This window comes from Haliaeetus leucocephalus, unplaced genomic scaffold (genome assembly GCF_000737465.1).
Source record: "Haliaeetus leucocephalus isolate CR32 unplaced genomic scaffold, Haliaeetus_leucocephalus-4.0 Scaffold140, whole genome shotgun sequence".
NCBI classification, from domain to species: Eukaryota; Metazoa; Chordata; class Aves; order Accipitriformes; family Accipitridae; genus Haliaeetus; species Haliaeetus leucocephalus.
In genome coordinates this window covers 4,085,046-4,095,418 of record NW_010972576.1, presented here as the reverse complement: position 1 = coordinate 4,095,418, position 10,373 = coordinate 4,085,046, and the positions used below count along the sequence as shown (strand labels likewise).

The following is a 10,373-nucleotide window of genomic DNA, read 5'->3' as shown; positions in this document are numbered from 1 at the left end:
CCCCCCCCCCTAGTTTCTTTTTTGTTGGGTTTCTTTTTCCTTTTTTCTTCACTGTCTAAATCAGATCCCAGCCAGGGTTCAAGTTCATTCAGGAGATGACAAAACCTGACCTCACTTCTGAGCTGAATTCACTGCTGGGATATATGAGCGTTGCAACTCTCTGTCCCAAGGCAAAGTCAAACAGCTTAGCTTTGTGTGACTTTCCCCTGGGACAGAGGAAAGAAGGAGTGATTTCAGAGCTAGGAGTAATCTCTTGCTAAAAATCAGCGGCCAGCAGCACTGTCTCCCAGCAGATCTGGATGGGAGATGCCTGGATGGAAAGAGCTGGAGCTGCTTTGGATGGCTGGATCTCCTTCCATAGGATTGCTATGTGGTCAGAGCAGGCCAAGGTGTGGGCCAGGTTTGGGTGTTTTGTCAATCAAAGTTCAAATGCAGCTCATATTTGGACTGAATCATCAGTAAACATCAGTGGCTAGTTTTATGGAAAAAATGCATTTTTAAAATAAAGATCTTTATGTTGCCTATTTTCTAGTTAGTCTAGTAAAAGGTTTTGGCTACACTTCTTTACACTTCTATGTTTGCATTTGTTTATTTTCCAGCACTTTAATAACAAAACTGCTGCTCTGAACTTGTGTTGTAAATAGCTGTCTGGCAGCAAAGTTGTTTTGAAACTGAAGAAAGCCAACAATAAAAAATCCTTTAATCTACACTGCCAATGATATTCCATAACTAGAACTCAAAATCCTGGTTCACATGAACTAAAAGGGAATTTTTTAATTAACTGTGACTGAACAAGGACTGTCCATGCTTTTGAACTAGTCAACAGGTCTCTTTTTTTGTTTGGTTTGTTACAAAAGTTCACTGGAGCATTTCAGGGATAATGGTAATGCAGCATAGAGAAATTTCAGTTATATGTGGCTTTTTCATTCTTAGTAAATCACAATGAGCATCTCAAGATATCTATGTTTTGCTGTGATCTGCATCTCTGTAAAGCTCCAAGCCAAGGTACTTATTAAAGGGAAATGTTTGGTTAATTTTAATGTCTTTAATAAAATAAAGAGCAGAGTTAAGCATTGTTACAGTGGTCTTAAATCCATGTTATGCAAAAGGCCCAGTACCTGAAGTAGATTTAAGAAGACTGTAAAGAAAAGGAACTCACTCCATTTTTGGACTGACCAATCTATCTACTGATATGAAAATTCAGAGAATCTCCTGATTATAAGTATTTGTGGAAGTTAACCACGAATTTAGAGACAGGAAAGGAGAGGCCTAAATACAATGCTGGAACTGTGAACCTGATGCTGGTTCAATTTTATTAAACTATCATGAAAAGAGAGGAAAGGAGGAATGTGAAATTCTAGAAAGAGAAAGGGCATAACATATTTGTTTCATCAAATTGTATACACCTAAAAGATGAGGTGCTAAGAAGCATACAATATGGGCTTGTCAAAACACACCAAGTCAACCATTCTTTGACAGCGCAGCTAGCCTGCTCTGTAAGTGAATAAAGTAGGTGTGAAATAATTTGACTTTAGTAAGGCTGGGCTTTCTTATCTATCTCAGCATAAGCAAACATGGAAATGTGGTCTAGTTTGAACCTTATTAGTGCTAATTTGACCTCCTTATCATCAGCTCTTAGCTCAACATACCACCACAATTTGTTTCTCTCCCTTAGGCAGCATTCCTGATGCCCAGTGCACTTCTGTCACTCTTCAACTGGGAAAGTCTCTAGCTTGTGACTGCCAGCCTAAACATCTAACCTAAGCAGTGTTACTCATCTCCTTTATGCCAGTTGTCTAAAACTGTTTTATCTAGAGGTCCTTAACTCCAACTGGGGCTTCACTGATGAGCCCACCCAGGCAGTTTGGAGCCAAGTCCCCTGCGCTGGCAATGGGTGAGAGAGCTCTGATGTCTCCCACATGCTCTGCGCTAGTGTCCAGGCCCTCATGCAAGAATCGGAGAGTGGGATTGGACTGGCTAACAGTAGTCAAGATTAGATTAGAGTGGGTGCCAAGAGGATGGACTGGGAAACTCCGTAATAGGAATTGAGTGAGGAATATATTGAGACCGTAGTGACTGAAGCAGAGACTAAAGTAAGGTCAGTTTATGTAGCAGACAAGGTCCAGGCAATCTGGGGTCAGACAGACCAGGGTTTAGCTAGGGATGTGTGCCTGAGATGTGGAGATGCACAGGCTGGAAAAAGCTCTGGACAGCAGCTGCTGTGTTTGCGTCACACCATACTGCAGCATGCCGCTGCAGTGAAGAACCACGGCAAAACATTCGAGAGGAGGCTGAATGGCAGCAAAATGTCTCCTGAGATCTGTCTTCCTGAGTTGCATGGCTGACATATAAATTGAGGAGTGTAACTGCAACACTGATAGTATGTATTCCTTGTGTGATTTTGAGACTAGTTGTCTCCTATGCATTTTATTTATGCTATCACTCTTCCAGCAGGAAACATCACCCTCAGCATCTAGGCCATTAAGTGGCCAGTGAATGATGTCAGTAATTCAGAGCCTCCAGATTCTCACTGACTGTAAGGAGCTAGACCAGATGAGCCAACAGAAAAGAGGCCTCCCTGGATTTTAGGGAAAGTTGATGGGATTATAAATGCTGTAAAGCCCATTAGAGATACACTTCTGCCATCATTACTGCCAGCAGATATACAGACAGATCAATGTGGCTGTCCCTAATGTCACTGTACAGTTTGCTGACATCTTTACCCAGTCCATTATCTTGTTATGTGATACCTTGACTTGCTCTCAGCTTCTGGTTTGCATGCCAGCCACAAAGAGATTGGCCAGGTCCTTTGCTGGTGTAGCCTCAGCAGTCTCTGTGGCCTTTCGCTGGTCAGCTGCACTACCAGCAGCAAGGGACTCGAATGAGAGAGAAAACAGCTTCTGAAGGCTGGTTTCTGAGAGGTACTCAGGGCAGCTTCACAGTCACATTCTCCCAGACATTGGACTGGAAACCAGAAATAGGCACCATCTGGTCTGTCTTCAGATGGATCTTCACTGGAAGATCCAGACACAAGTATGCTAACCTAAGACCCTTCTTCACAAACTGTTATTGGGCAGACCAGAGGTGAAGCGGGGAAGGATTAGGATAAGGATTGGAAAACCGCTTCTACTTGCAAGCCTGAATAATTTTTTATTTTATGAAAGAAGGAAAATGGGGGAAAACTGTGTTCCTGTGCACACTGGGGCAAATATTTATTGCACGTATGCTGCTAGTGAAAGGAAAACAATGACATAAAGAGCCTGGGGTTTCTGGCTCTTACTTACCCAATTCTTCTGCCCTACAGCAGCAGGAATTTGGTCCTTGGAACTGAGCCATCATGCTAGACTTGACAGCTGTGACAGCCAGTCTTAGACTATTTCTCTGCAGTCTGACAGTTCCTCTGTGTACCCAGGCTGCCCCATATACTTCTTTTCCTAATCTTGGAAGGGCAGGACAGCAGTGCCCTTGATATGTGCCTTTTTCTAATATACTAAGGTCTATGTACTTTCACAACGATACTAAGAAATCCTCTGAGTTGAAAATGGTTAGAGTTTGGAAAGGTATTTGGGTAAAGCATAACATTTGCTGATCCTGTTCATACTCTTCCGTAGACATCTGCCTGTGGCCACTGTTGCAGATAGAAAGTTGTCCTATGGGGTCCAGTGGTCTGAAGTAGCATGGCTGCTTTTATGCAGTCATTTGACAATCTTCATCAAATATTTAATGACTGCATGGTCTTCATACGAACAGTACTGCGGTTATAGTGCATACAGAATAACAGAATGGTACTTTGACACCATATATCTGTCTGGGCAGGCAAACCCCAGTCCTAGTCCTTTAGATGTTCAGAATGGAATATTTTCATTGAGTTCTTCATTCAGAGTGACTGCAGGATCTATGATTTTAACTCCTACATTCAAGATAAGCACTAACATAAAATACAGATCCTTAATCAAACAAAGCATTTCAAATCACACTTAAGGACATGAATAGTTTTACTAAAGGCAATGGCTCTGCTGACTGGCCTAAGTTGATATCATAGTTAACCTATGTAAAGGCAAAAATATAACAATAATCATATATAACCTGAAACAGAGAATGTATTTTTTCAACAACCAGGTTGTTTCCAGCATAAAAACAATTCTCTCTAGCAGCACTGACATCAGATCCATTAGCACGTAAGAGTCTCTCCTAGTTCAAGACAGGAAAGGTAATGTCTTAGAGGGCAGAAAATTATGCTAGGGATGCAGTAAAAGGTCAGTACATTCTTTAATACCGAATGACCACAATTGCTAAAACCTCTGGCATCTCTGTTAAAGTTAGACATAAAAAAAAGAATTAGCAGCACAAGAACTTTCACCACAGCTTCTTGAACTTTCAGAGCTAGATTTATTTTTAATGTTGATGTAAGGTATGTGATTTACACTGTACATTTCAGGCATAATGTGTAAAATACTTGTTTCCTTAACAAGCTGTCATTGTAGGATGAGTGGGATTTCTACAGGGAATTCTGGGTAACATTTTTGGATGTTTCTATTTTGGAAATTATTAATTGTTATTATAATTTCTGAGAAAGCATGTAGTGTAATAACTAGGCACCAAGTATATAACTATGATTACTCTGAAGTGTGTTTTTCAAACTAGGAGGACACAGCCTTTCTTGCATGCTTAATTGTATTCAAACCTCTCAGAAGTATGTTCAGTCAAGATGGTTCATAGACCAGTGATTGCTCCAACCCCTAGTTTTCTCCAATATTCCCTGTTGAAAAATATCTCCTTAAATAGTGTGTCACATACCTGTGTTTGTGCCTCAGGCACCTGTTCCTCTTGCTGAGTGTGTTCCTTCTCCAGGACTTCCTCTACTGTATAGATAATGGTTCTTCTACATTTTACAGTCTTCATTTCACTCCTTACCCAAAGAATCAGCAGTCAGGCATCACCAGTTCTTTCTGAAAGAAAAGTAGCAGAACTTTAATTTCAGGGTAAATTTAGTAGTGCCTTTTAGGATCTTCTAAGGCAGATCCTTCAACCTGCATGGATCCTTCACACTGGTGTTAAGTGTGAAAACCCAGACATTCTCCTGGAAACTGCATTTATTAAGATGGTGTCCCTTTTCTGATTTGCTAAATCTGGATGAGCAAACAGATCCTAAATTTATGACTTATTATAGCACAAATGTAAAGAATACAATTTTTTTAGACTAAGAACCAAATTAAGCCCTTATATTGAGATCCTGCTGAAATAGCTGTCTGAAAAGCAAAAAGGATCTGTTTTCTTTAGGTAGCAAGCACATGATGAATTTCGGGGCTCATGTCCAGTTTCAAGTTGGAGCCTGGGACAGGCACAATTCCTTATAACACCATGACAGTGTGCTAGAAGTGTTCCAAAGACTGCGACTGAGCATCTTGTGGGTTGTAAGAAATTTGCCCTGCGGGCCTTTGGCACCATATGTCTAGCAGGTAGCTGACAGCTGTTCAGACTGAGGGCAAATCAAGAAGAATTTAAGTAAAGAGCAGCTACTACAGTAAAGCACATCAGCAGTGTGATTTAGGCAGAATGCATACACTATGGTGGGCAAAAAGGAAATTTGAATGTGACATTGCAGGCTGTCCTCACTTCTGTCTGTCCTAAGGAATATCTAGGTATCTATCCAACATAGTCAGCCAGGAGGAATCCTGAATCATACTTAAAATTCTTATTAGCTGGAATTGCCTTGACTTGCACAACAAGGAATCCATGTCCTCTTTTTATTGTGTAAGTAAAGGCAGGTACTTAATCCTGTGTAGCACTTTGCATGCAATAAGTGCCTTTAGAAAGTGTTTGTGTTGCAGAAAGTATAGAACGTGGTGTTGAATGACATTTCAATAACAACTGTCTTCCTGGTTCTTTTCAAAGTACAGCTATATTCTTTATTGATTTGTATAGCTATAGCTGTGGTACAGTTATTCATGAGGCCGGCAGATCATGCCTGTAGCATGTTGATAACAATTACTAATCATGCATTAACTCTTCACAAGTCATTTACATCTACCATTTATGCATGAACAAACACTGCATCTAAGAACTTTGAAGCTGACAGGCTAATCCTTTTCACCACTGACTTGTATCTCAAATTTTAAAGGGCGGTATAATCCACAAAGGAAATGATGCTGGCACTAAATGTGTTCAGCCAAATAATTACACAGTCATCCAGTTTTATTGAAACAGAGGGGTAAAATGTGAGCATACGGGTTAAATGTGGATGCATACAAATAAGCATCTTTTGATTTAATTATTTCCAAATAACTTTCCGAAAGATTATCTTACAGGTAGAAAACGAGCCTGAGTAATTTTAAAGAAAGTTTTAGTTGGTCTTTTAACACTATTACGTGATTGTGTGCAAAATTTTTTTAAGGTACCACGCTGACTGTGGGTGTTATAAGGTGCAAGAAGAGTTTAAAGTTACTTCAATGTCACTAGTAAAATACTCCCACACAAGGAGAGGTGTTTCAGATGAGAGAACACTTTTTTTGACAGTTAAGATATTTCTCAGGCTGATTAAGCTGTCCATAGGAATATGCAGAACTTCACACAGCAATATTATTAATACTGGGTCCTAGGCTTACTTGCACAACAACAGAAACTATGAATTTAATCATTTTGGAGACTGTTTTTTAGGTTGAAACCTCTATAAGAATTTTCACCCACCGATATCAGCAGTGCAAATCTTATTGGCTTTGGTGACCTGGGATTAAACTTTAATCTCTTTGGCAATGACATTAGAGAACTGTAGAATCAACTACTATTCACATACACCTCCCTCTTTGGTGTTTGCATACAATATATGGATATCTGTATTCTAATATGGATACCCCTGCTTTCTATATTAATCAATCCTTTCAAGGATTACAGGACATGTACTCTGTTCTGTTGTTTTTTTTTCTCAGCTTTGGGGTCATTGCTACAATACTTTCTTTTTAGCAATAAGAGAGCGGCAGAAAAAAAGCTTGAAGTCATACACACAGCTTGACAGTGCTTTGCACGTGGAGCTCTGTCAGAAAAGGCATAGCTACATAGGAAATGCAAATAATAAAATGTGTAAGCCTGCAAGGAACATATGTTTTGGGCAACTTGTATGATCCCAATTTTCTGTATATCCATGACAGCAGTAAGACATGTGGCTGCTTCCTGTGAAGTACAGGCTTTATTAATATGATTATGTCTATTATGATCAATATATGACATTGCTGTTTTGACAAGCTATTTTGTATCAGATACATAAAGCCTTATACAGCCCAGGCTTATTACACTTACCAGTTTGAAGGGGCACATGTTTCTAATCATTTTCTCATTTAATTTTAATAAATGAGACACTTCATTGTACATGCAGCTCTCTCGAAAGTCTTCATTCTCAAGCCTCCACCAAGGCATAACAGTCTGAATTTGCCAGCATTCAGATCGACCCTGTAAGGATCATCTGTCACACTCGGTATCCGTAAAGGAGAGAGAGATGAGGGAACTGGAACATTAGGGTGGACAGACTATAATTTTCTTCATCTCTTTGTTATTTTGTTCGCTGCTGGGTTTGCTACTTTAAATTTCTGTATTTCAAAATGGAATGAAAATCACTAGTCTTTTCAAAAGGAAGGAAATCAGGTACCTTCAACAGTTCTGGTCATTGGTACCAGAAGGGAGAAACCTTTTATACCATGTACCTGTTTTGTCCCTATTTCCTGCAATGACCTGAGGATATATACCTCTTTACAATAGTAGAAAAGGAAGGAAGAACGAAGAGCTTTCAGCATTCTTTAGAAACTGGTCTTTCTTAGGAGCCCTGTAAACCTCTACAGCTTCTGGATGATCACCAAAGCCATCAAGATGTGACATGTGATTGAAATCAAACCCACCTGTAACTACAAAGGTTGCAGAACATGAAATCCTTTTTAAAATTATGTTTTCTAATTGTGTGAACTAAATCAACTCAATTTATAAGAAAAACTAGTTTGGTGAGCATTGAAACTAATGAAACCTGATTTCTAATCCATGTGGGTCTTGTGGCTGCCTGGCTTTTTAGCTGAATTAATCTGAAAGCTAAGGCATGGGTTCTTCTGTTAATAGAAATTTAAAAATACATATTCACTTTCCTGAAAAAAGCTTGGTAAAGGCTTTAATAAAATTTTGTCAGCTATTCAACATTAGGAGTTCTGTTTTTCAGTCATAATTCCTCCTCCAGTAAAGCAGATACTGTATGAATTAAATATGTTTGTGTTTAAAGAATTTATAATAGCTGTCTCCCAGGTGGGTTTTCTGATGTCTAGTAATCACTTTTGCCAGTCTGCTTGCTTTCTCACTTTTTTTCCTTCTGCAGGAACATTAGCTCAATCTGTCCTCCCAGACAGCTGTCTTTACAAAACATGCAGGACTTAATATCTCTGAGCTCTCTGCTTTTTTTGGTTTGTTGTTGTTGTTGTTTTTTTAAGGTGATATCAATCAGTTGAAAAAAATCAAAAGTTTGCAACAAGCTGTTTGAAACATGCACACATACAGAGTGTTATTACACAAAACTCATTACCTTAAGAAAGTAGACTAAAAAAAGCAATAAAACCAAAGAAATTCTATCCTGTACAGGTACAAAGTATCTTTTGTGTGACTGAAATGCAGAGCTGGACTGCTGGATCTTCAGATCTCCACGTTCCACCACTGCAAACTGAAGAAAGGACTGATGTCCCTGGGCTGATCACTAGGAAAAGTCTTGTTGTATTTTGCATATGGTTTACACAACTATTTTCTAGTGATCAGGATAATGTCTAAGATCAGGAATTCCTGGGAATTATTCCTGAATCAGAGAAATGAACATGGTTAGATGTTCTCAGCAGTGGACACAGCAGCAGCTGCAAGCAGAGGAAAGACAGCCAAGTACACCCCTGCACTCTGAAATACAATGAATGCTGAGACAGAAGGGGATCTGCCCTTATACATTCATTTACTAGTAAAACTTCTATTTTATTTACTTATTTCTCTTCAGTAGGATCTCTGAAATACAAAACATCACCAAAACCAATCAGCAGAACGCGGCCCATTACTCATGATCAACTGGCTTGCTGGTACAAGGCTTTTATAGGAGGCTTTTTTTCCCCAGTCCTTCCCATTTGGGCATTGCTAGGTCGGCTGGCGCTGCAGTAGGACATCTGAATGGCGTGCGGGCTGTCCTTCAACGTCCTGCACGCATGACAGCAAGTGCCGAGCAAGGGGGTGGCGTGAGCAGCGTGATTATTCTGTCCCTGCCGGCCTGCCAAGAAGGTGCTGCCAGGTAAGAAAGCAGCTGCCTGTGACCTTGGCCAGCTTTTATATGGTGAGAGGCGGGAGGAGAGGCCTTTTCCCACAGACCCTTCACTGCCAGCACTTGCTTGAGAGCTGACACCTATTCCATTTCTGTGCATGAAAAAAAATCAAGGCTTATTGAAATATTTCTTGTAGAGTTTGATATTATTTGTGAGGCGTAAGACACCTAAAGATACACCTAAAGATACTAAAGGTATCTTACCAAAGCAGCTCCTTTTTCTTGACTTTGTCACATATATCTCACTTTTATTAGTCATAGAAAGATATTAGCTGTATGCTTCTATTTAATGTGAACCTGAGGGGTGGATGGAATTCATTTCTATTTTATGCATTGTCCTGTTGAGTTACCGCAAATATTCATCACAACCGTAGCTGCATCAGGAGGCGCTTGCAAATGCCAGTGGATTTGAGAGAGCCCAAAGGAGGCGATTAGGTGCTTTGCGTACGAGAGGACGCAACAAGCAGCCGGGCTCGGCGGCTGCGGGAAGCAGCGTGCAGAAAGCGGAGCCTGCTGCGGCTGCAGTAGCTCAAGCTGCTGGTGCCGACAGTCATTTGTTCCTTTTGTTTGTTTATGCCAGTCCTTCTAGAACAACTACAGCATCCTGGTTTCTATTCCTGACATGAAGTTCAGAAGGGTTTTGAAAAAATAAGCTTACTTTCTTGCAGACAGTGTTATGGGAAGCCTCTGGGCTTTGCTTTCTGTTTCAGGAAACAAATTCACTTTGTTTCACTTGCAAGTTCCTGTGTTTGAGCTGGAAAACCTTGTCCTGAGAGACCTGTCGCCTTAAACTGACCCGTGGCAGTAGATTTTTGCATCCGCGTGCATGTATGCATATGCACACACACACACACACGTGTATATATATGGCAGCAGCAAATTCTGAAGGGCATGGGATTATGTTCAGAGCGTGTCCATAATTCGTTTAGGAGAGGAACGTTGCTCAGAAGGTGGAGCTGAGGGGTACCCGACATTTGGGCGTTACAGAACCAACACACCGCTTGCTGCCCGCCATGGCGCGTGGGCCAGGTCGCCTGCTCGCTCACTTCTCATT

General features: G+C 40.5%; 1 protein-coding gene across 1 annotated transcript in view; it reads right to left on the bottom strand.

Annotated features, from left to right (window-relative positions):
* PDGFC (platelet derived growth factor C) overlaps positions 1-10,373 on the bottom strand; it is a 178,821-nt gene that overhangs the window by 167,438 nt on the left and 1,010 nt on the right. The window lies entirely within an intron of this gene.